Source organism: Daphnia pulex, chromosome 2 (assembly GCF_021134715.1).
Source record: "Daphnia pulex isolate KAP4 chromosome 2, ASM2113471v1".
Taxonomy (NCBI): Eukaryota; Metazoa; Arthropoda; class Branchiopoda; order Diplostraca; family Daphniidae; genus Daphnia; species Daphnia pulex.
Window position 1 is genome coordinate 4,727,708 of NC_060018.1, and position 26,549 is coordinate 4,754,256.

At 44.4% G+C, this 26,549-nt stretch overlaps 1 long non-coding RNA gene across 2 annotated transcripts; it reads left to right on the top strand.

Annotated features, from left to right (window-relative positions):
- Positions 1 to 168: 168 nt before the first annotated feature.
- On the top strand, positions 169 to 26,549 carry LOC124210517. Of its 2 annotated transcripts, XR_006881226.1 has the most exons (4): positions 169 to 325; positions 498 to 613; positions 813 to 1,025; positions 25,490 to 25,608. It is a non-coding gene; the product is annotated as an uncharacterized LOC124210517 (long non-coding RNA). The 2 variants fall into 2 exon arrangements; XR_006881227.1 differs by lacking the exons at positions 813 to 1,025; positions 25,490 to 25,608 and adding an exon at positions 25,820 to 26,549 and having other exon boundaries at positions 173 to 325.

Consider the following 26,549-nt stretch of genomic DNA (forward strand, 5'->3'; position numbering starts at 1 on the left):
GCCTTTTTCGTTTTTTGAGCGGTTTAATTTTAAGGGGGTCGATATTTAATTTCTATCGATATCTTAATCACGACTAATTAGAAGATTAGTGTCGTCTGCTTTAGTTTTTTTTCACAGTGTGAGTTTCGACTTTTGACTTTCGAAAAAAAGACGAAAATTTAAAAAAAAAGAGAACGATCCCTTTTTTTTTTGAAACGTAAGTGCACGTGCACGAAAACAACATAGATCAAACGAGGGTCAACAGATCAAATTACAAAAATGTGATCGTCTTTTGAACTATGGTCTCGCTGCTCTCCAGTCTCCACGCCTCCATGCTGTTTGGCAGGTATGAACTATGAAGAATACCAATGATGATCATGGGAGCTTACATAGAAGTGAAATGTGTTACAAATTTGTGAAATGTAAGATCCTAACTATATAGCATTCATCATGTAAGGCCCCTGTCGATGCTGGCAGTTTGTTTGCAGTTTGCACTATGTAACTTTTTTCCTTTACAGTGCAGATTTGAGGCCCAAGCAAGCCAACCAGAAGCCAACATAACAAAACTATATGCAAGTTTTGCTCGTGCTGGGATAGAAGTGTCATCAGCAACAATCTCAGCATCATCACTTGGGTAATGATTTTCGTTACCTTTTATTATACCTGATGACCTGATGCATGACTTGCATACCTTCAGAGTATTTCATGGAAACCTTAAATTCTTCTGTTTATTAACAATTAGGGTTTACCCTTTGTGTCATTTTCAACTTTTCTTTGCTTGTTGTTTCTGTCAATATTTGTTCGTAACCCATTTTTTATTTTTTTTCATTTAGATAAACAGCATCCCTCTTGATTGGAGAAACTACCGATGTCGGCCGAGTTAACGGAGCTCTTCTTCCCTTTTCTTGAAATGTCCTCGTGTACGCCCATATGAATGTGGGTGTATTCACGAGGACCTCCAATTCCCTATCCCGCCTGGTGGATTCGACTTATTTTCTGCGAATGGAGCACTTGTGGATGCCTGGCCGTATTTCCCAGGCTTAAAGGTAGGACAAATGATTCTCTATTCTTCCCTTGATGACTATCTGCTGGTGATGCTGATTATAAATCGTGTCACATTACGGTGTACGATTATTCCTGAGCTAGGCGTTTTGACTGTGCAACTGTTTTCTCTTGTCGTTTTTGTTGACTCAGTCAGGATTCGTTTAATAACTCATTGTCAGAAAAACTTGAGATCAGGCTTGTTTTGTACGTCACCACTTTGTCTGTGGTATTAGATATTTGAAATTATTGAAAAATATTTGAACTTGAAACACTTCAAGCAAAGTGAAACTAGAAAATGTTCTGACCAAGTAGGGACCTGCCCCTCCTCGTTAGAGGAATAATAACGACCCGGCTCCTGTTGCTGTTGTTGCTGTGCAAGCGCAAATGTACGCACTTTGTTGAGGGGGGTATAGAGAAACGAAAAGGAAATTTATATCTTATGTATTCCCGAAATGGATCAAAATGAAAACGGCGCAAGTCGCTTTTCTCTCGAACAGCTTTCATGTCGTGTTGCCGAGATGTGCGCTATTCCATTTGGGAGAAACTGTTTGTTATAAAAGCGCTTCATCAGTCAGAACAATTAATAGGTGCCGGATTTTCTACGGAATAACAATGGCGTGCGATTCTGGCCTTTTGCTGCGCCAATCGCTGGTTGATTTAGCGCATTGTTTTTGTTTCTAAAATCGCGTCCGCATTTTTAGATTGTGTCGACTTTTTTGTTTGTGGCCCGTATCCCTTTGTCATAATGAACTGAGAGGAACAATGCGGATTACTTTGCGGCACTATTCCAGTGTCTTCAAGCGCTCAATAAAGGGATGTATTCATCTATTTTTATTTAGTTTGGTGTTTTAAAAAGAGTCGATCCGTCCTCGGTTTGTTTGGGTCTAGGGAGAAGAAATTTCAACGGGAGAGGGGAATATCTCGTGAGTCTCAAGTGAATAGCCAAAGAAACTCAGAGAGAGAGAGGGGGGAGGGATTATATCAAATAAAAATGTCTGAGATTTCAACACACTCGATGACTGAAGCGCTTCAAAACTGGCTGAGATGGACGAAAGATTTCAATCGCATAGACGATGCGTGTGTGGGGGGAAATAAGATCTTTTTTAAACATTTGACAGGAAAAAGAGACTAGGAGAGAAGTGCTAGACGAGCAAATCTTTTGACACAACCCAGTCAACCCATCGTCTTGTTCATGGTTGCCTCCGCCCCACTTCGCTCTCCTCTTTTTTCTCTCTCTCTCATCACTACACTCGGGATTCTCACCGCCCCAATCGCCCATGCTCCGACGATGAAAAAGGCCTCAATCAAGCCAAACATCAGTTGCCGATTTGGCATTTTCAAAAAAATGCTCATTTTTTATTTTTTGCGACATCAAATGGCATTCGCTTCTTTGATACAAATGCCCTGTCCGGATGCCTATTGCGCTTCACGACTCCCGAATCCTGCACGACGAGAGCTTATAATGCAGATTTAAGGAGATGGTTGTTAACTGAATTAGTGTCTCGTACAAGATATTCATCAGGATTTTTTTTTCTTTGAATAATTTCACAGTCCCTGGAAAAAGAAGCACTTGAAAGTTTCTTCCTATATAAAAACAGGATGATGAATGTTTCCTTTTCGCATTACATTTCCGGCTCGGATAAAATTATAAAAAAATGGAGGGGGGCGACATCCATTTGTTTCGCTACATAATGTGCAAAACGCTCCCGAAAGACATTTGGTCTAAGTAGGAGAGACGTGAGGGAGAGAGTTCTGTGATCCTGCGAGGTTATGCAAGGGGAAACAAAAGGGGCGGGATGAATAAGAAATCAAAACAAAAAAAAAAGTTGTGTGTGTGTGTGTTGGGCGCTCCTTATTTTATAGTTATTGCCAACCGACACGACTCGTCGCCGTCGCGTGAAAAATTTATGGTCTGGCATGGGCTCTGTAAACGGCACCTGGATCAAAAAGAATGAGCAAAGAACCCGGCGAAAGATGAGACGAAAGTAAAAAAAAAAACAAAAAAAAATAATAATAACAAAAAAATATATAGGGAAATGCGATTGAAATATTCACTTATGGGCCTCCACGCGATAACATATCATTTGAATAATTCGGGAGAGCGCTGGCAGCGCGAGCGTGATCAAATTGCTTCGCCTCGTCTTCTGTTTCCCTTTGGCGCATATTTTTTTATATTTTGGTTGCTGGTTGCTGGTACGTTCGTTTTTCTTTTCCTTCTTCGAATGAAATTTATATCCGTCGAAGAGCGCCGGCATTTCTCTCTCAGCAGGACTATAGACCATATATAAGAGACGATTTGTTGTGTATGCACTGTGGATGGATGTGTACATGGAATGATCCCGTATGATCAACTGCAATAACAACCCATATGCGGGTGTAACACACGCATCCAACGCAGATACACTACGTCTTCTTCACCCAGAGAACCTTTTATCGTATGTGTATGCAAATAACAACATGCGCCAGTATCGAATGGCAATTGTGCTCGGCGTCTATTTTTGTAGTTTACAGATTAGCCTTGTCTGTACAACGGGGGATGTGAGCAATTTTTGGGGTGTGGCGGAAGTCGAGAGAGAAAAAGATATTGGAAAATGAATGGATGACTCTCCTCAACCTGTCGCCCAGTTCTTCTTAATGGGAAAAGCGGGTGTGGTGAGAGACGTCTCGACGTCGTATCCTTTTTTATATGTACCTTTCTATCTCCTGCATCGGCTCCTGGCCGCGATGAATGATGTTAGACCCGGTTAACTGCCGGAACATTTGTTGTTAAGCGGCCCCTCTTAAAACTGTTTGTTGGCTGATTTTACCATCGGTGGTACTATAGCAGCCCTGCAGCCCCCCTCTTAGTGTACTACTACTCTCCACCAGCTGTTTTTTCTTCTCCGTTCATCTCATCAGTCGTGTGTAGGAGCCACCAATAAAAAGAAAAAGGGAAAGATAAAAAAATGGTGCTCGATGATTCCTGCCCCTTTTTTCCCCAAAAATTCAACTGCCGTTATTTTCCCCCTTTGATCGTCCGGAGAAGAACGTATAAATAACCCGATGGCTGTTGCTGATACGTAAACACCGCTCAAGAGACGACCAGCGTTGCAGCGTGCAGCTCCTCTCTTTTTTAGCCGGCAGCAGCAGCAGCAGTTTCTCGTTTGATAGATGATGGAATCTTCTTCAATTCTCTTCTTTGTGTCTAACCCTATCTACCGCGCCGATAGATATTTTTGTATGGGATGGGTGGGTGGGTGTGTGTCGCTTTCATTTGTTTATACGGTCGTTACATACATAAACCGTGTGTGTGTCTCCTCCGCCTGTTTTGTTCGCCTGCCAAAGACACACACACACACACAGCAGCGCTCACCATCCAGCTGAGAGAGACTTTTGGGCTTTGCCGGTGCCCGGGTACCGTATGTGCAAATATCACGAGAGTAACCTTATATAGCTCGGGGGTCCCCTTTATGTGTAAACGGGAGCCGTCGGATTCACGGTGCGTTTGAAGGAGCGAGGGCAGCCAGGATCGTCTTTCTGGCTGCCTTTGTCTTTTATAATGATAGCAATATAGAACTTTGTGTAGCAGACTGTTGGATAGACCCTGGGCTTCTCTCCCTAGATGTAATAATAGACCCCCAGCAGCAGGAGCAGGAGCAGCACAGCATCTGACTTGATTTTCAAAGGAGGGACTTTATTTTTTTGCTTCATCGTCTATCGCGTGACATTCAGCCGCTTTCCCGTAATAAAAGGACTTGACCCCCCCTCTCTCTCTTTGTGTCCTAACAAATATTTAAGTCTTACATTATATCCAGTGGGAATAAATCTCGAATGCAATCTTCTCTTGGGGCGGGTCGATATGCCGCCAGACTGACCGCGTCCAGGGGTCGCCCAGTTAATGCCGTTGTCATCTCACGGTAATTCCAAACTCCGTCGTGTCCTATACGTGACAGTCCTCCTCCTCCTTGCGTACCCGTTGACTTTGGTCTTGCTTTGGGTTCTTTGCTTGGGATCCAATCATTCAAGATTATTAAGTGACAGCCAACAAATAATCATCATCATCAAAATAATAATAAGACGTGAATACATGTGTCGTGTATCATGTATCAGCTCTCTGGTGCGAGAATCTTGAATTTGATCGAAATCATTCGCCAAAAATTTGATATTTGGCAATTTTTTTAGAAATTGTGTTCGGTTCGGGTTGCCGTTAGATGGAAATGTTGTTGTCTATTTGCCTCTCGCGTTTTTCAGACTTTTTCGTCGATGCGATTCATTATTAAATTGCGTCACGAGACTCTTTTGCCGCATGATCGTTTTTTTCGTTTTTTCCTCGCTATCTCTATCCCATTTTGTGGCCGACGATAAGTTTCCGGCGCCGCTTAGTATTTTGGTTCCGATGCGTCGGCGTCGTCACGATGACTTTCCTCTCCGTTTGGCTGGCCGCTCTGCTGCTGCATCGCCTTTGTTCACTTTATCACGATCCCGATAGCTCATCCGATGATCGTATCGCGTCTCTGGCATTCACCCACCCCCACCCCGCTTTATATAATCGAATTGTTCAGCAAACCCAGGAATTCCCATGGAGTTAAAAGCGGGAATTACTACATCATTATGAACCAGACATTATCGATCGTGCTTTGATTGCCAGACTTTCAATCCCGACGCACACAGTAGAGCTCCGCTTATCATTTCAGATTGAAATAATGTCCAACCGGAAATGGAAGCCTATCGTGAAGCGCGGGATCTCGACGCGAATACAACATCCAGCCAATCACGGGGAGTGACCAACGTTTAATAATAATCATCATAAATACAAGAAAGTGATGAGCTTCTGTTGAGTTAACAAGGACTAGAGTGTCTGTAGTGCTATCTTTGCTGGGGGATCGATCAATGCGCGTCGACAGACGCACAAGGAAAAGAAAAAAGGGGATCCTGATTCGCACAACGCGAATGGAGCTCGGCCAAGATGACGCGTCTGTTACGTGTGGGTGGACTGCGTCTATATAATTCCGCATAGACGAATCGAGTCACACGCCATCAGCGACCAGAGCCGACGACTTTATTTGTATTTGATAGGGAAAAAGAAAATCACCGCCATGATCTTCTTCCATTGATGAAATGCTCATGGCGAGGAATCTTATTCTCTCTTTCTGTGTGTAACCACCAGCCGCTGATTGTCTTTAGATGGTAGTATGATATCAGAATTGTACACGTTCCATCTCTGTCGAATTCCCACAGCCGCGCCTTGATGTTCCTGTTTCTTCTCTGAGATGACGACAATATCGTGACTTTTTGATTTCCGAGAACAAAAATTGGGCGCGCTGAAAAAAACGTTTTTTGTTCATGGATCGGATTCTTATTATTCGGCCGAAGCGCATGAAAAATCACGACATCGTGTGGATATACTGTATAGACGCTTCGCCTGTATGCAGTTGTGGGGGCGGAATAACCCAAAAACAAAATCCTGAAAAACGAAAAGAAGAAGAAGGGAGAAAACAAATAAAAAAACGGAAATACGAGAAGAATGGATGTTTGTCTTGGTATGATCTGTGTGTGGTGCGGGCTGCGCTTTTCGATCATCGCTCGTCTGCTGTATAGCTCAACATAATCTCGGAGACAATATAGAGAGAGAGAGGCGAGCCCGACGCTATGCAGCCGCCGAGTGCAGATATAATATAAAGATGAAGGCAATATAAAAGATAAGAGAGACAATGACGAAGAGACGATATCCTGTCGGTACATCTTTCTCTTTCTCTGTTTGTCTATCGGACTGAATTGCCTTTGATTCTTTTTATATTCTTGTTCCATTATTTTTTGGGTTGTTCAGTCACTTTGACGTGCGCGCGTATTACAAGTCGATCGTCGGACGGCCCTGTTCATTCGTTGCTGGGAGAGCTGGGCCGGGCCCGGCTCTTTTCTGCTGTGTGAGTGTTGATCGAGATTAGACAATGGTGGCCCCCGCCGACATGGAAACTTCGTGACATCGGTTGTAGTTGTAGTAGCCCGAAAACTTTCGAGTTCGAAAGCGACTGCTGGAAGACTCGAAACATTCGGCAATTTCGATTGCAGTTGAAATGGAGAACCGCAAAGCGAATATCCCGTCACATCCGCTCATCGTTCATTATACAAGTTACACAATATATATCGGGAGGGAAGGGGGGGGCACACGTCCAATTTTCGCCGCGTTCAGCATCCAACGGGAATAGAATTTCCAGGGAAACTGCGCATCAGATGGAAGAATTAGCTGCTGGGCGATCTGCACATCCGTTCCGCTTTTACATTACAATGTCGTCCGTGCGCTCATGTTGGAAAGCGCTGGCCAACGCAGTTTCTTCGTGGTCCCACTCATTGTCAACGCTACTTAAATGCGTGTGTCTATACTGCTGGCGGAAAAGGGGGCCACTCAGCGGCCACTTGGCGACCAATCTGAACAAGTTCTCTCTCTCTCTCTCTCTCTCTCTCTCTCTCTCTCTCTCCGTGTTGGGATTTTTTATATTCTTTTGATTGATTAATTGATTTATTCACGGGCAAATCTTTTCAATGACGCAAGAAGGACATCAATTCTGTTTACGCACTGAGGTTCGACGACGAGCTCAATCAATATTTTATCTCATGAAAAGAGAAGAAGTTGAATCTGTTACGCGCTTCACGTATTTAGTTATTACGTCAGTGGTGGCGCGATAGATGACGCAAGAGATGTACTATGCGGATGCTGGAAATTTTCCTCCCAACCCCCTCACCCTCCCAAAAAAATACGTTTCCGGTGCTTTTTTTCCTTTTTTTCATTGGATGATTACATTTGACTGAAACCCCACAGGCTGTACAGTACCATTTATACATGTAGTCAGATAAATCTTGTTTGCCGAAATCTAAAAGGTTAAAACCTCCGGGCATCACACACACACACTGGCGTGGATCGATCCGATTTTTGTCGAATCAAAGTTTGTACGAAACAAAAAAAAAGGGAATTTTTCCAACAAGAAAATAAGGAATAGGAATACTCGTTTTTTTATTTTATTTTTAAAGGTCTTGCTGGCGGCTATATACAGGGCACATACTGAGTGGAGGAGGAGATGGGGGGGAAGGATGTTGGATGGATTTTTGGGTGCCGGAAATTTGCTGGAAGTCTGAACTGCTCCGGCATGGAAGCCAGAGAGATAAAGAGCTCGAGCAGCAGCAATCGAGAAAGACCATAAGGGAACAGCCCGGGCTCTGCTGACTCTCTCTCCTCTCTCTCTCTATATATATATAGTGTGCACACTGTATACTGCTTGGGGGCTGCTGGGCAGACTGAAAATGCATGCTTCTCTACCCCGAAATAAGAAAGAAAAAAGGGAAAGAAGAAGAAGATGAACAACAAGAAGAAGGAAAATATACAGCCGGCTCCCTCAACGAAGCCCCAACCGGTCGAGGACATCGATTCAATCTAATCCAGTGCTGCTGCTGCTGCTGCAGCAAGAGAGAGAAAGAGAAATAAAAAGAAAAGCCAGCGCAACTTTTTTCGTCCAACCTCCTACTCCCTTCTTCGCCCTGAAGTAAAAATCGTTCAATACTCTTGCATAGACATGCAGCACTGCGTGAAGAAATCCATACTCGGGTTGGGTCGATTTGAATAGCCCGCGCCTTTTATTTTAATTCTTTTTTATTTTCAAGAAAAAAAAGAGATGCTCTTGTGTGTCTCCGCGTGCAGAAAATTCTTTTAGTCGAGCGCATTCTCTCCCCGAGGGAGAAGAAGAAGGAGGAGGAATGTGGGCCGGATGGAAAAAAGGGCTGCTGCTGCTGAAGCCAATGTAATATGAATCCAAGCAGAAGCAGTTCTCATATTATTACGTAGGGAAAATGATACCCCCCTCCGCACATATCCAGCGCGTCTTTTGTGTGGATTAAAAGCCAATGAGACCCGCGCGCGCGGGTCTCCTAATAATATTCAAAGTGCGCGCGCGCAGAGGAATGGGCACCAGAAAACTTCTTCTCGGTCGACGACGACGACGACATCGATCGACGACATTTGGCTTTTCATCCGGCGCCCCTGCCCAGCACAGCCGCGCGTATTTTTTAGCGGGGAAATCATTAGCGGGATTCGATACGATGAACTTTTTTGCCTTTTTCTTTTTCTTTCTTATTCTCTGAATTTTATCGATCGCTCCAATCGATCGCCCGACATAAAAAGGCGGAGCATGTATAAGCCTCTGCTCCAGGGCAGTGCACACAAAGTGTGTCGAGTATATTGGCGTGAAGGAATGTCAAAAGAAGCTGGCGACTATATAGATCCGATCCAGGGCTGCGCGCCATCGTTCAAAAACCGCCAGAGCCACAAGAAGAAAAGGGGGGAGAGAAAAATGTCCATATGTGTGTGTGTGTGTATATTATAAGACCGCTTTGAGGATTGTAATATATTATACAACATATTTTCCGTTGGGTTCGTCCCCCTACGCAATTGAAAGTTGTCCGCGCTGTCGCTGGCCGAGAATAATAGATGTTGCACCCCCCTAGCGACCGTTTTCACTTATATTCCATCTTATAACCTCCAGGCTCCTCTTTTTTGTTCGTTTTTTGATCAGTTGAACTTGCGGAGATATTTTATATGTAAGCGATGACCTTACAACTGGACACAGCAACTGGCCGTTGATTAATCTCTGCCGATCTGGCCAGCGCCATCCGGTTATTTCCCATATTTTGATCTATTCCAATAAAAGATGTTGATATTTACAATATAAGCCCATCTATGCTGTTATAATAACTATACACACACACACACACTCGGATGTGTATATGTTATACAATATTTCTAATCAAAATATGAATGTTGCCACTGCTGCTGCTGCTGCTGCCCGGTTGGGCGCAGTTCAGCAGTGTGGCAGCACATATATTTATGGCGTTCCAGGCACATGGCGTGAGCGTGCAAAGCAGTGGCGGCCAACTCAAGAGCTGTGCGGGAGAAGGAGCAGCAGCTCGACAGGGCTGGGCGCTGCGCTGCTTTTGATTGGGTCGTGGGCCGAGCGGCGGGGCTCATTCATCACGCTGATCCCTTTCCATTCATCATGGTGAACTCGTCTAAGCAAAAGAGCAGCGACCGAAACCGGCCGGGTGGAGTGGCGGTGCCACACGCTCGTCTCTAGCGAAAAAAACGAGATGATGATGGAAATGGTGTCTGTTCTATACGGCGGCTCACGCTAGAGCTAGACAAGAGACCTCCCCCCCCCCCCACCAAAAATAAAAGGACTCTTTTTCCTTTAGCGCTTAAAAAGAACATATTATATAAGGTCCTTTTTTATTTTCCTCCTTTTCTTGTTTTCTGTGTGCGGGAACTCATCAAACTGGTCCGACGCACGAACAGCTCACTCTCGTCACACACACACACACGGAGCTCTAATGAACTAATCATCCGTACGAGTCCGTCTTCCAATGATGATTAGCCACCTGAGAATCTGACCGCATGAGATGCTGGCCCTAATTCTCCACGGTTCTTTTTTTGAGATACCTATTTTTATATTTTAGCTTTTTTAAAATTATTGTTTCGGGCCTGTTGTTGTTTTTTAATGGTCGTTGGATCTCGACGGATTTTTAGAATGCGGATGGATGCAGTTCACGAAAGAAAAGAGCGTGAAAAATGACCTCTTGATGTCGTCAGCAGAAACAATGAAGGTTAATTATAGTCGGATCGTATGGCATAAGAGATGCGACTCGGTGAATTTGTTTTTACAGCCGCGGTCAAATCACCGCAGACCATATCCATTTGGATAAAATAATAATAGACAATCATAGATGAGTCGCTCTATTCATCTTCTTTGTATGTTACAACAACAACAACAGCCGTGTGGTTTGATGTTATCGTTGTCTGGGAAGCCCATCAGTCGCCCGCTAAACGCCGCTATAATACCTCTCCTAATTGAAGCAATTGACTATGAAATGAGCCACTTTGAATTTCAGAAAGACATGAAGGTTCCGAAATAACTGCTGTTTATCCGGCGTTCATTTCATTCCTTTTGATTTGATAAGGTATAAACTTACAAGTTTCTCGGATAAAAAAGGAAACGATTTCAACAGAAATTTAAAATTCAAATCTTTGAGTGTCGATTTGCTTTGCAACCGCCAGCGCCTCTCGTTCGATATCGACGACAATCTGATTGCGTCATCACGAAAAACACCGCCAGACGAGCTATTTCGAGTGGAGACGCAGCAGTCAGTGGTGGGATATCTAACGAATTGTTATAAATGTTTTGCGATCTTTATTTCTAGTAGATGTACATCCAAGGCGGACTTGACGATGCGGTTCAATAGTTGCGGTCGGTGCTGTTCGGACCGCCAGCAGCTTCTCTTCATCTTTCGTCTTGTCCCGCAGCATTTGACGCGTCGTAAAAGGTCAAAGAGCCTGACGGTTGATGGCGATGGAGATTTCCAAACGCGGGGGGACGTTTTTGAATTGACGTTCTAATGTCTGCGGGCTGTGGAAAGATTAGACACACAGGAAGACGTCGACGCGTACAGATTTGCGTTAGAAGCTCAGTTGATGGTAAAAAATAACCCCGAGGTATTCAAAGCCGATAGGAAATAGCCGATATCTCATCCGGCGAAGAGTTGGGGTGGAAAAAGAATAAAACTTCCGGTCAAATACATTTACCACCGTGAGTCTTTTTATCCCGCGGTGTGGCGTTCAAAAGAGTTTTGCATATCGACAAGTAGCCAAAGGGAAAACTTTTTTTTCTTTTTTTTTGGTGTGTTTCTTTTTGTTTGTTGATATTTTCGGGTCCCGCACGTGCGTGCGAGACTTTTTTCTTTCTCTCTCTCTCTCCCCCACTTTCACGGATTTCCACCCCTTAACGGATGAAATTGGAATTCCGACTGCGTTGGGAGAAGAAGACAAAATCGGGGTCGAATAATACAACAACAACACGCGTCTTGTCTTTCCAATAGTTTGTGAGAGAGGAAATAAAACGAGAGAAAAAGAAAAAGAAAAGTCGACGAGTCTCCGGTTGCGGGCGGATATTATTCATGTGCGCACACACACATATAAATATCTCTACAATTTGGCTGAGTTCTGACTCTCTCTCTTGTATTCGGCCTACATAACGAACACAAGCACCGACTATTAGAAATGGAAAAACTTTTCGCTTGATGCTGTGTATCAATTTCGTTTTTTTTTGGGGAGCGGAAGGAAAAATAACAGGATACGCCGTTGGACGCCCCATGGAACGCGGGCGGTACTGCGGTACAATTTCTCCCCCCTCTTGGTCTCCTCCCAGAGAATAAGAAAAATGGGGCGTGTGTTGTTGTTGTTGTGGGGGGGATTTGATGTTGTTGTTTGTTACTTTTAATTATTGGCTGGGCTGCGCTTTGACGGCCAATATAACGTCCACATAATCCCGACAGTTGTATGCGTGCATGTGTATATGTATATGCGGCGTGTAGTCATCGAATTTCCAGGCCGTCGGACGTATACACGTAGACGGGAAAAGAAAAGACGCCCCCACGTATCCGCTAACAGTGCGGGCTCGTGTGTCAACAACATCCGTCGACATCAATTTGCGGGGGGGGGGGGGACCTTCTATTTGGGACCGAACGGGGCGAGAGAGGAAATGGGTCGCATCTATTTCTCCGACTATAGCAGCACACAGGTCCCGGCTGTAACATAGGTAGACGTTGAAGAAGATTCAACGACGGGACGATTCCGAGAAGAGTTCTGATAATAGTTGCTCACGGCCGGGCGTCAATTTAGGCCCATTAGAGTCTGCACAACGCCACTCTTGTCGATCCAACAAGAAGAAGAAGAAGAAGCAGCCGGGACAACGGAAGGGGGGAATGAACGTGATTGGGGTTCAACATATAAATGACATCTTTTTTTTTCCTTTTTCTCTCCGGCGTGTGTGTGTGTGTCCAGTGCTCGTCGTCGTTCATCAGTTGCCGTTATTAGAGTAATAATGCAGTGCGTGCACACATGTATACACATGCTACTGCCAGCTACCCTATACCCTGCTGATGGTGCAGTGTATGAGGAGCGTATAGAATCTGACATGATCCTGATTAGCCGGAGAGAGATTGATATATGGCGTCCGGGAATCATATGACTCATTACGACAGAGGACAGAGAGGAGAAGAGGACCCAGATCGTCCGTCTTCATGGTCTTCTTTGTATGTAGTATTCTCTTTTAAAAAATAAATAAGAGATGAAAAAGAGATGATATTATCTCGACTGATAGAAATATATAGACTCTACTCTGTCCGGTTTGTTGCTTGAATAGGGCACAGTACAACAGACTATATATGTATAGCGCATAAAGAATTAATGGGTCTACAACATCCAGAGCACAAAGAGAGAGTATCAAAATAAGTAAAAAAAGGACTGAATGTAAGACCCTTCAAATACACAAAGTCCAACTGCATAGAACGACACAAAAAAAAAGAAAATAACAACAATACCATATTATATAACAGTAGAGTCCTACCAACAGCCATCCGCGTCTAGCACAAGAAATCCGAGAACCGATACATATTATAATAGACGGACATGTTGTAGATGGTGGTCCCGTGCAAAACGACTAGCGAGAAATGAGGCATAGCTTACAAATACTATTATGACAATCTCTACTGGAGAGAGAGAAAGAGAGAAAGAATAAGAGAAGAGATTTGAAAGTCAGATTTCGCCCGCTCTTTTTCTTTTTCTTCTTCTTCTGGGGCAGGGTTGTTGAACTGCGCGATCCGACCGGAATAAATATCTAGTCTAGGAGGAAACGTGTCGTTGCGGACGAATTCGGTCGGTTAAAGACACGGAGACAAAGTTTTTCGGGCTGTGCTCTGCTTGGCTTGGTATAAAACCAAGGAAATGGTTCGTTTATCTTGACGGATGGTGACAGTCGTGTGTGTTGCGGCAATATGTAAATGTTCGCAACCCGACGACGAGAACCCGAGGAGGAGCTGAGCTTTTCAGGGGGGAGGGGGGCCCAAAAACAGGAAGGAAGTCTTGTACATGTACGAAAAAGAGGAAGTAGTATATATATTTGTAGAAACAGTCGTCGCCAGATTTATCGACGAAAGCAAATGGATAGACAAACACACACGGAGGTTGGAAATCTGACGGATTAGATATTCCATCCGTTACATTAGCGGACAGGGACGGGCGGCAAACCGGAAGACTGTCGCTCCAGGCGCCCATAGATGGCGGACAAAGTGTAGTAGGATGTACACACAGTCCAACAACAGTGTCGTTTTACTTTGATATCAAACTTTCAAGCGGTTCTTCTATGCCCAAAAACAAAAACAAAACAAAAAAGTAGTCCAGCCCGGGCTAACATGACACGGAAATTGAAGAGATACGGGAGCGGGAGTGAGGGGGAAAACGTGCCAGTGCGTGTGTGTGTGTGTGGGTGTGTTGACTCGTGTGTAAACTTTTGATCGAGAACGCTCAGCAGTCTCTAGCTATAGTCCGGCCGTCTAATAGAAAAGTCTTTTTGATGCTATTACATCCGTCCATTTTTGTTTTGTTTTTTTTTGTTTTTTTTAAAGACTCGGGGATAAAAGTCCCAAAAACGTCTTCTTATATTATTACACGCCATATTGTTTTGTTTTTTTGTTCTCTCGTTTGGGTATATGTGTGTGTGTGTGTGGATTGTTATTTATTCCGACTCTCTCGGCTGGTGTGTTGTTGGTGTTGTTGTGTCGCTCTGTAATACGAAAGAGGGGGGGGGGATAGAAGAGGAGTGTATATATAACCCACCCACAGCACACACCCACCCAATATAATACCGAGCGCAAACTCCCCAGTTTATGATAGACTCTCTATTTTTCTTTTTTCTTTTTATTCTCTTTTCAATGATTTTTTGGGCTTCCCGCCCCCCTCAAAGTTGTTGTTTGACTTGGCATTACATCCGTATGGGAACTGCAGCAGCGGGTGTCCGTGAGCGAGTAACATATGTGACGGTATCAGGTTATTTGCAGTGTCTACTCTCTACCATATAGGACGCTCCTTGTATTAGTAGGTTTAGACCCGCCCCCCTCTGTCTTAATTCATTCCGCACAATAGCATTACAGACTATATCAAGAATCAAATAAGACGATGTCTGCCTATAAATACATGAACTCTCGGTTCATATCGACATTTTTCTTGCATGACGTATTAGGCATGTATAGTCGTCGTTTCTGAAAATTCAGATGAACTTTTCGATGGTTTGAATTTGGAATTGTGTTTTTTTCGAGGTTTTTTTATTCAACCCAACTCCCCCCTTTCGTGTCAGCCTGGAGGGCTTTTGTGTCAAAACGAATCATTTATGTATTTATAAACACAGTAGCTGTGGAACATGCGCAGCAGCAGCATTGACTGCTGTGTGTGGATGTATCTGGCTGATGGCAATCGTGTTTCGTTGATGTGAAGCCCCACAGCGATTTGCGATGGGCTGCGCAATCGTTAAAAAAGAAAAGAAAAAGAAAAACACAACAGAGGAAATAATAAGACGTGGCTGATTCATGACCTTCCATCTTTTAAAAAAGAAATTTCTCTTTTCTTTTCTTTCGATAGAAATTGATGTAGGAGAGGATCGCGCAAATGATTCTTTCGAGAACCAATTTGAGGCGCGAGAATGAAACGCGATAGGAAATGGATGGATGGATGTGTGTGTGGGCGCGGTTAATTTGAATTCCTTAACCCAAAAGCGCCCCCGCAACATTGCGGGAGTCCCTAAAGGGCGCAAAGCAGACGCAAATTTGCCGGGAATGTTTAAATCCGACATGGGAGATGTTTACGATAGTGAAAGAGCCAGTCGCACACAGTGAGTAGTTGTATACATATATTCGCCGAGACGATAATGTAATCACTAATCAACGGAATGCATCAAACGAGGTGGGGAACGGGGGGCGATTTAGACAAGGAAAAGCGACCCGGGCTATAATGCGCCGGGGAAGCATTGCACGTGTTTGTCTGTGTGCCATCCATAGTCGCGTTCGTTCGAGTGAAGACAAAACAGAAAAGAACACACACACATAGACAGCAGCACTACTACTCACGAATGATATCCCTCGCGAGAGATCCACCGAGCAAAGTTATCCTTACCAGATTTTCCCCGGCATTTGTAGAGGAGCAAAAACAAATCCATCCATCCGAAGTCCGCGCCGCTTTTCAGATTGAATTTCTTATTTGTTTTTTTTTCTTATTTTGTCGTATGGGGAATAGCCGCACGACGAACGCAAATATTTGGCAAAGAAGATCTTTTTTTTTTGATTTTTTTTTAAATTATTTCATTCGATTTTCTATTTTATTTGATTTGATTTTTTTGTGTTTCGTCTAAACGAATGTTCTGCATGAGGCACCAGAAGATAGTGGTGTGTGTAAATAAAGCGTGAATGAGGGGGGGGGGACTTTGGATCGTTGCGTAACGCGCGGGACTGAATCGAGAGAAATGTTTGGTTGGGTGGGTCCACTGGGTCCTGTCGAGCAGCGCCACCGCCGCCGCTCGACATCGAATAAATTTATTCGACGCGCTCTGCCGCCGCGCTTTGACGATATAAATTGATGCGATTTGACGTTGGGTTTTTGACACAAAATTGGACGCACGTTAGAGCCGATTAGCATAATTTGATTGTTAGGCGGGCGGGTGGCGGCGTCGGTGGTAGCGGCATAATACGCATATATAGGTGGGCGCGCCGGCGTGAGTGGGGGGGTTGTTTGCTCTCCACTCTAAAGGAGAGAGAGAGAGAAAAAGTATCAAGGGAGTTGTACGGAAGAAAGAAAAAAGGAAAGGAGAGCGATTTGATTTGCATACAAGGGCGACCAAACTTGGTCACTCTAATGTTTCTACCCTTGCGCTGTGGCAGCAGCAGCAGCAGCAGCAGTCAGCCCAGCGACAGTTGAGAATATACACAGCTCCCGGCGGGTGCCTGATAGATAACCATCTGCATCTGACGTGATGGTCAATTGCTGGCCTGCCCCGCCAGCTCTCCCTTCCTGCAGAGTATTAGGTAGTATATATTAGACTCCTTGGCCAACTCTACTAAGATATTCTCTCTCTCTCTGGTGGATGCAGTTGCCACATCTCACAGTCGATCCCCCGCGCCCAGGTCCAGCAGGGGATCACGTCTACCATATCCTGGCCGCACCACCACCACCACCACCACCACTAGCCAATTTCGCCATATCCTGTCGAAAACCAGAAGGGCAGCCAGTTGACTGGCTTATTGGCACCTCCCTTATTCCATGAGACTCTCTCTAGACATTATGTGACTTGTCCCGTCGTCTGCTGGCCCTTGAATACCAAATGATTCCAGCAGCCATAAATCTCTCTCTCTCCCCCCATCTCTCTCTGTATAACGTGTAACGCGGGAATATAGCTGCAACACGGCTATCTCTATAGTTAGAGGTATTATAAAAGCCACGTCAGCGGAATAGATCTATAATACAGGGCCCGGCCATGCACCTACACTCCGAGTCTAACCCATTTCTTTTCTCAAGTCTCTGATGTATTGTTATGGATTGAAGATGACGCCCTTTGGCGGATCATCCGGTGGACCCTGGCGTCTGTTGTAGATGTGCAGCGGCAACCTACTACATTTGATATGTGTACAGTCTAGGACTGAACACGTCTACTGCATTACCGGCAACTCGGTCGCGACGGGCGGCTATGGGCTTTTTATTGGGTCTCAAGGTATACGGCAGATCGAAATGGGCGACGGCCCTATCAAGAAACAGCCTTGTGCACACACGGCTCCATATGTTGCTAACGAGACTGCTGGCTGCGGCTGAATAACAAGAGTGGATATCTGCCACGTCAGCCGCATACACACACACAGACAGAAGAGAAAAAAGAAAAAAGAAACTTGCCATTTGCAAGGAAATGCAGGCAACGCGTTGTATATTAGACTATGGAGAGCTCTAACTTAGCATTGGGTTGGAGGGGGTAGAGTATAGCGGTGGGTTTAATGAACTCGCCGAATTGTTTGATCTTGATATTATCAAACTTTTCATATATAGACCACGCGGCGCGGTCAAATAGGGCGATACATATTGATCACGGATGGCGTGTAACGCTGGCGATTTGAGCGCCTATGGATTACTATTATTAGGAATTTAAAGAAAAGGTATTAAACTAGAAGAAAGTTCTTGTCGATTCTTGTTCGATCTTGATTTGGTTTTCTTGTTTGAATAGTTTGGTCAAGTCACGTTCTGGGGCTGCTCTTTCTCCCGATTATTTTCTGTCATGATTTCCCCCAAAAGGTCGAAATATGAATTAGGAAATGAGATGGGAGATGAGCATCGAAAACCTTTGGCAGTGTGTAGCACACGTGTGCCGAGGCAGCAGCGATGTTCATTGATGACGAGAGCCGCTGATTGGCCACTGGCTGATGATGAATCGTTGATGCGGGAGTGGATGGATGGAGTAGGGGGAAAAAGTTACACCACGAGAAAGACCATTATCTCGTGAAATTGATTCCCGGTTGTCGCCAGGTCCTTATTTTTTGGTGGTTTTGGGGGGTTTTTGATTCGTGATGGTGGTGGGACCATACGGAGAGATAATCTGAAGCCGACGGCAGTGATGTGTGCACACACACACAGAGCGACAGGTGCAAACTGGAACAAACGAGAGTGTCTCAATGTCTTAGCGGAGGGGAATAAGTGTTTGGACGTGCTGCTGCTGGCCAGCACGGCCATTATTATTACACGTCCGAGAGCTGCTAGTCCGAGAGAGACGGCCAAGTCCGCCGACGACGACGACGACCAGCTTTTCCTCGTGAACAAAGAAAAGACAAAATCGATCGAATCACGCGGGGCGCGTCGTTGTGCTGTTTCGCCACCACCACGGCCAGCACACAGCAGACGCATCAGGCGCCGACGTGACTCCCGGCCGTACCTCTCGTCAATACTGTGTGCACAGCAGCAGCAGCAGCTATCGCTATATACAACAGCAGCAGCCAGCATGATCGCATTGGCTTATATATATTTATCAGCTGCAGAGAAAGATGAGGCTATGGCGAACCGTTTTCTTTCCTCATTATTCAAATGTGGCGGATTTGATTATTGTTATTTCCTAGCGCGCGCGGGATTTTTGGGGGTCTCGTGAGCAGCAATATCAAAAGCCTGATTTCTTTAGACTTTGATTTGGGCGTGCGCATCAGAGTCCAATTATTCATGGGTTATTAGCGGGGCAACGCAAAAGACGGCGCAGACACATTTCCTTGGAAAACATTTGAGAAACAACAGTACAGGCTATATAATGTATCGCATTTCTCCGCCGATAATATATATTATTTCGCGGGAATCATTTATTGCTGCTTGCCCAATAACGCTTTTTACTTTTCCTTTGGCAATTGACGGTGATGTAGCGAATGTCTTACATACAAGTTAACTCGCGATTAATTCAGATCAAAAAGAAACCGTTCATCCGGAAATAGTCGGCACCCATTTCTCACAAACCATCACGAAGAAGCGAGTCGTAAAACAAAACAAAAAGTTATCTATAAAATTTCTCATATCAAGCGATTGGCTTTCATTTGCATTCACGTCGTTTTTTTCGCTTCCAAATATAAAGCGAGCCTATAGGGCAAAATGAAATCAATTTTAGAAATGGCTAAATGCGCCATCAGCACATTTATTGGTCTTGAGAAAAATTTTATTGGCCATTAATTTTTTGCGAATAAGGAAAATTTATTATTTAGGCGCCAGGCAATTGCCGGAGATTACACGTTTGGTCTCTAATAATGTTAACTTGAAGGCAGTTGACGTGTATTATCCAATTTGAATGGTAAAACGACACGTTTGTTTATTATACTCTGCGCTCTTTCTCCCTCTGCCGGTGTATAGTACACCACTCCAGGGCGCGCTAAGCCGGCGTCATCCGCCATTAAATTAAATGCAAATGAGGGTCATTGTTGGATTAGTACACTGTATAACCTCCCGGCCCTATTAGGTGCATACTCTATAATAAGCTTTCAATCATTTTTGTTTTCTTTTCCCAGGCTATTTCGCCTTATTTAAAAGTTACTAATGCCAAGTGGAGAGAGGGGAGGAATGAGAGCGACTAATGAGCGACGCGACCTTATATTATTCAAATTCTTATATGTATTTCAGATGATATATTTTTTCCCTTTCTCGATTGGCCCTGAGCTACTATATAAAACAACCATCCCCATTGTGTCTATGTATATACGCACACACACACAAAGATCTATATATAAGTGCTGGACATCCACTTTTATCGGGAACACGGGCGATCGAAAGAGAGTTTTTCGCAGCAGGTGGCGAATTACAGGAACTTGTTCCGTCGTCCACTCTAACCAATGGACTGGATCGAATGAGGCTGGCCAGTGCATACAACAAGGTCTATAATAAATATATATGCACGTTCCATAATGTATTTAGAAGAAACATGCAACCCCATCGGTCGCTCGTGTAACTAGAATGAATAGAATAAATATGCAGCAGCATATGAGTTCCAGTTTTCGTGTGTGTGTGTGTGTGTGTGTGTATATTGCTGTAAGTGTATAGAGAGAAAAAAGGGAAAAAAGAGTTGAAAAGGGGGGGGGCCGACGTGTTTAATCGAATGATGAGAGTGGTTGCAGGTGTCGCTGACAAGTGCACACCACTTGGACCCACCGCAGATGCTTACATAAAAGCAGCTGGAAAAGGAGGGTGGTGCGGTTGTGAGGGACGAAAAGGAGCAGGACGAAATAGAATGGAGGGACGCAGAAGAGCAGCGGGGAGAAAAACCAGTTCACCATGGGCTGTGTGGGTGTGCATTGCAAGTCTATCTATCGAATTGGCAGAATATGGTGGTGGGCGATATGGAAAATAAAATCAAGAAAAGAATGGAAAATGATATTGAAGAACATTGGCCCTGTTGGGGTGAGCACAGAGAGTATTATGTACTCCATTTTCTTTTGTAGAGAGATGGGGGCGGGTCGCCGATATTCATGGGGCCAGCAGAGGATATTAGCAAAGGCCGGAGGGGCGGGTCGGCAGCTTTTTCTTGTGTGGATTACCGTGTGTGTCAACTAAAGAAGAAGATGCGGTGGGAAATCAACGGCATATTCAACGAGACTCTGGCAAAGTCTTTCCATATCGCCGTCAGGGGAGAAAAACCCAAATAACTGCCACCCTACTATGTAAAACTGGAAAACAAACAAAATATTCGACAAAGCTTTTTGAAAGGGTAGCGGTAGCCCCCAAGTCAATTTGATGTACGCAAAGCCGATGCTTTTTTATTAAAAGTTGGGTGAATTTAATTCACCATAAGATGATGATGTGGCGCATTTAGGTTTCAAAGTGTTTTGTCAAAAATGGATGGCCGAGATTCTCAGAATATATTTTCGCTGAGCTCTAACTCACTTGATTCACACGATTTGTAATGATTACCTGTTCAAAATTGAGCTGCTCTTTTATTAATGAACAACCCGATGAATTATTGATGCGGAATCAGGGTCCTTCTTTACTTGGTTTTTAAACACACGGCGCAATGCCATGTGCATTGACGTAATTGGGTGGGCTAATAATCAAACGTCTTTCATTGCAGATTCTATAATTGGGACTAGATAATTGATATCGAAATCTTTGAAATTGAAATTGATTTTTTATCGGCCAACTTTGATCGTTTTCACTGCAGGGGATCGAAGAAGAGTCAATTGTGAGAAAGTTAGCTCAAGTGGAACAGCACTTGGCCGCTCCGACGTGCAAGTGCATTGAATGGACGAAATTCTCTCCCCCCCCCCACGTCAACTGGATATTCTTGGCCGCAAATCAATACGTCGTACATGTACACTACTGCCTATATAGATGTACGTCTAAACGACTATAACTTTGCCTCTGCTTGACTCTGCTGCTCCAGTCTGTTGCGATGGCCAGTCACATTAATGGCGAAGATGCTTTTATTGGATTGGCCACTCATCAGTGCAGCGGGAACTTTGCAAACTGCTGCTGTATCGCTACTAGGACGACTGCCGGGCTGGCTGGCTGCTGCTGCTGCCAGCAACATCCGAGAGAGAGACGCCATCGCTCCCGGCTTGCTCGTTCGTCGGCGGCGTCAATCGATCGCGGTCGGCACAGCCAACGTCCAATGCAAAACCAGCAGCAGGCCCAACCAAGTGCATAAAGGATAGATGTGCACGTACTGGCTACAGACCCCGGCGGATGCCAGACCGTCTACTGTGTTCCATGTTGGCCTGTCGGGGTCGGGAAAAAGAAAAAAGAAAACCGAGCGCGCGGGCGGAGGAGAAAATGGAGCCCGGCGGCCCGGCGGTTGGACGCCACCCTATCATCACACGACGCCAGATGGGGCTAGACCATCACAACTGCTGCTGACCAAAAGGGGAAAAAGACCAAAAAAAAAGAAAAGAAACAAAAACTTTTTTGGGGTGGGGGGTTATCAAGTCGTCTGGGGCTAATATCAATATGCTGTGCAAAGGACTGGATGGGGCCGGGCGCGGTCACTATGGGGTTCAAGACGGGCCATTGCAGAGCTGCTACTGCTGCTGCTCCCCTTTATATATATAACACTTCATATGAGTAAAATAACAGGCTTCAATTCTCTGCTGCTGCTCCTGCTCCTGCTCCTGTCTGAGTTATATTCTCCATCACCCTTTAGCAAACTCGGCGGAGCAATCAGTGGATCAATTCCCCGGGAATGTTCTCCGCCTCGTCGCTCCGGCCGGCCGCGATGAAATTGGATGAGGGAGACGACGACGACCGTTCACAGCAGCAGCAGCGGGAAGGTTACGAGTTCCTTCCTTCTATATATATACACACAGGCGGTCGCCATGCAAGTAAAGTTATTATTAAATGAAAAGAAAAAAGAAAAGAAAAAAAGAATAAAGGTCGAAATAATAAGAAAGAAAAAATGCGCATCTTTGCGCGTCACGGTACATCATTTAAATCCTGCGCAGGAAGGGGGTGAATCAATCAAATTGAATGCGGACTCTGAAATCTAATAATAATTGCCGCTTGATTCTCGACTGTTTGTATAATTGATTGTGTCAAAAATGCGCTTTGAATAATATAGACCCGTGAAAACGGTTAGATGAGGTGAGAGAAAGTAAACCATGGCCGCCGCCCCCCTTGTTTCGGCTACTGCTGCAGGATCGATGGAGCGGGTTGCAGCAACAGCCCGGTTCGTTTTTGACGGAGAAAATGAAAGCGTCGGGTGAAAATATAAGGACCGACGAGAGCAGCAGCAGAGAGCAGAGAGAGTAAACAGAAGGGCCGCTCCGTTGATTGCCGACGCTAATGGACGCGCGCGTCGTCTTCGGGCCAAACGTAATGGTCCGCTTTAGCTCGTAACCCAAGTAGTCGCCATATAGGAAATCGTTTGCAGTGTTTTCTCTCTCTCGGCCAGCAGCAGCTTGCGCTCAGGTTTCCGCCGAAACTCTGTACTATGTATGTGTATACAGAATCGTCATTCGTCCTAACCTTTTTGGCCAAGTCTAATATATATATATAGAAGGTGGACCATCATCATCATCATCTCCCCTAGCTCTTCTATTTCTTCTTTTTTTCTTTTCCCTTATAACTCTTTTGGCAATTGCCTCTGGAGCGGCTGCTGGCCGCTGGCTGCTGCCGACGAGGCAACTGCTGTTGGTCGTCATCATTTCGGGTTCATTCGATTAACTCGTGCCGAATTTCTCTCTTTCCCTCCCCCTTCTCTCTTTGCTCTCTTTCGTTCATCACCGACTATCCTGCCGCCTTTCTATTCCACCCATCCTTTTTGTCATGATTGGTTGGCCGAGTCGATTAGTTCATCCTCTCTCTCGCCAGACGACGTCGACGATGGCGACTCAATAAGACCCAAAAGGAATAGCCAGGCCTTTATTCTGCATTCACAGACATTCAAGTGCCTTCACTCGAATGTCTCTATGAATGTGTGTGTATATACACACACACACTGAATGCTTAGATGGAATAGTGTAAAGGGCTGGTGGTGATGATGGTCCTTGGTAGTATAGGAACTCAATCGACTATAGACTAGCTGCTGTATAGATGGCCGGCGTCTGTATAGAAATAGCCTGGCAATTGGACATGACGACTAGACACACGAGTACAGTCGAGAATATTGACTGACAACTGACAAGGCTAATAAATATTTATTGTTCTATCGCTGCGTGTTTTCACTTCGTGTTAGTCGAGCGTTTAGCTTTATAGCTCGACGTTATGTTATGTAATGCAAGTCTATCAATAGCATGTGGACACGGTGGTTTGGGCTGCTGCTGCCGATGGAATAATAACATCCGATGTGTGGGGACTGCATATTCTAACCAATGAAAGTTCCACGAATTGATGGATGAATTGAGGTTATTCGTTTAGACTATTAATATATATATATACATATGTAAGATGAATTCAGGTTCCAGGAAATAACGCAGGCAGGCAAATCATCGGAATAAGGAGGAGCTCTCCCGCAAAGTTCAAAAGTTTAAACTTGTGACTTTTGTATATCATTGCTCCTGGTGAGCTCTCTCTCTTTTTCTCTCTGTGTTTGTATATACTTGTGTTGTGCCCCGATGAAGAAAGTCGTGTATTATATTTGTGAACAACAAATAGATACAACCGTCATCCAAGTCAGCCAAGCAATATGTGGCAGCAGCAGCAGCAGCCTCTTGGCTCGCCCGCATTGGCCGTGTAGTTGTTTGATGTTGTATATACGCATCAGCAACAGCAGCAGCAGCAGTAGCACACAGTCTATACTATAGCTAGCTACACTATTGAATTATTGATTATCGACTGTATACCGGTACAACAGCAGAGACCATCTCTATAAACAAGTCTGATGACGGACCAGTCAAAGGTAATATAACCTCCATTCCTATACAAGGTGGGGCCAGCTGCCGCCCAAACGCTAGAGAAGGATATTCTGATTCCACCTTATTGGCTTCCAAGGGGGGCTGTCATTGTGGTGGGATTTCGTGCACCATTTTTTATTTTATCTACTGTTGGGAGGGGGGGGGGGGGGCTCAATTTCTAACTTGGTGGAACGCACTGTTAGATACTAAAATAAAACCCAATCCGTTCAGCGGATGTCGAGCGTGGATGAATCAAACTATACCTTTTTTCGTTTTTGGAGCGGTTTTCGAGGGGTCGATTTTTAATTTGTATCGATATTTTAATCACAACTAATTTAGAATATTATAGTGTCGTCTGCTTTCGGATTCGTTTCATTTCACAGTTTCGACTTTCGATAAAGTATAACATACAAAGAAAAGGGAAAAATCACGTCTTTGGAAACATACGTGGTGCACGACAAATGGCACAACAAATCAAATTACAAAAATATGATGTCTTGATACTCTTGACAGTCTTGTGAACTCTGGTGTCGTGGCTCTCTATGCCTCCAAGCTGTTTGGCAGGTAAATAAAACGAAGCTAATACAAATGCAATGATTATGGGAGCTTACATGGAAGAGAAATGTGTTACAAATTTGTGAAATGTAAGATCCTAACTATATAGCATTCATCATGTAAGGCCCTTATAGCTGTCGATGCTGGCAGTTTGTCTGCACTAAGTAACTTTTTTTCCTTTGTGCAGATTTGAGGCCCAAGCAAGCCAACCAGAGAAGACAACATAACAAAACTATATATGCAAGTTTTGCTCGTGCTGGGATGGAAGTGTCATCAACAACAATCTCAGCATCATCACTTGGGTAATGATTTTCGTTACCTTTTATTATACCTGTGACCTGCTAGATATTTGAATGGGGCATGACTTGCATACCTTCATAGTATTTTGGAAACCTTAAATTCTTCTGTTTATTAACAATTAGGGTTTACCCACTGTGTCATTTTCAACTTTTCTTTATTACTTGTTGTTTCTGTCAATATTTGTTCGTAACCCATTTTTTTATTTTTTTTCATTTAGATAAACAGCATCACTCTTGATTGGAGAAACTACCGATGTCGGCCGAGTTAACTGAGCTCTTCTTCCCTTTTCTTGAAATGTCCTCGTGTCTGCAGTCTGCCCATGTGAATGTGGGTGTATTCACGAGGACCTCGGACCCATTCCCTATCTCGCCTGGTGGATTCGACTTATTTTCTGCGAATGGAGCACTTGTGGATGCCTGCCTGGCCGTATTTCCCAGGCTTAAAGGTAGGACAAATGTTTCTTTATTCTTCCCTTGATGACTATCTGCTGGTGATGTTGATTATAAATCGTGTCACAGTACGGTGTACGATTTATTCCTGAGCTAGGCGTTTGACTGTGCAACTGTTTTCTCTTGTCGTTTTTGTTGACTGAGTCAGGGTTCATTGAATAACTCATTTGCAGAAAGACTTGAGGTCAGGCTTGTTTTGTACCTTACCACTTTGTCTGTGGTATTAAATTTTTGAAATTACTGAAAAATATTGAACTTGAAACACTTCAAGCAAAGTGAAACTAGAAAATGTTATGATCGAGAGGGACCTGCCACCACACCTCCTCGTTAGAGGAATAATAACGACCCGGCTGCTGCTGCTGCTACTGCTGTGTAAGCGCAAATGTACGCACTTTGTTATAGACTCATACACCTCCATCGTTATTCAGAGCCGAGCGACCAGTCATTTCTTGCGCCGGGTGCAGCCCAAAAATATAACGGAATAATAGGCCTATTACT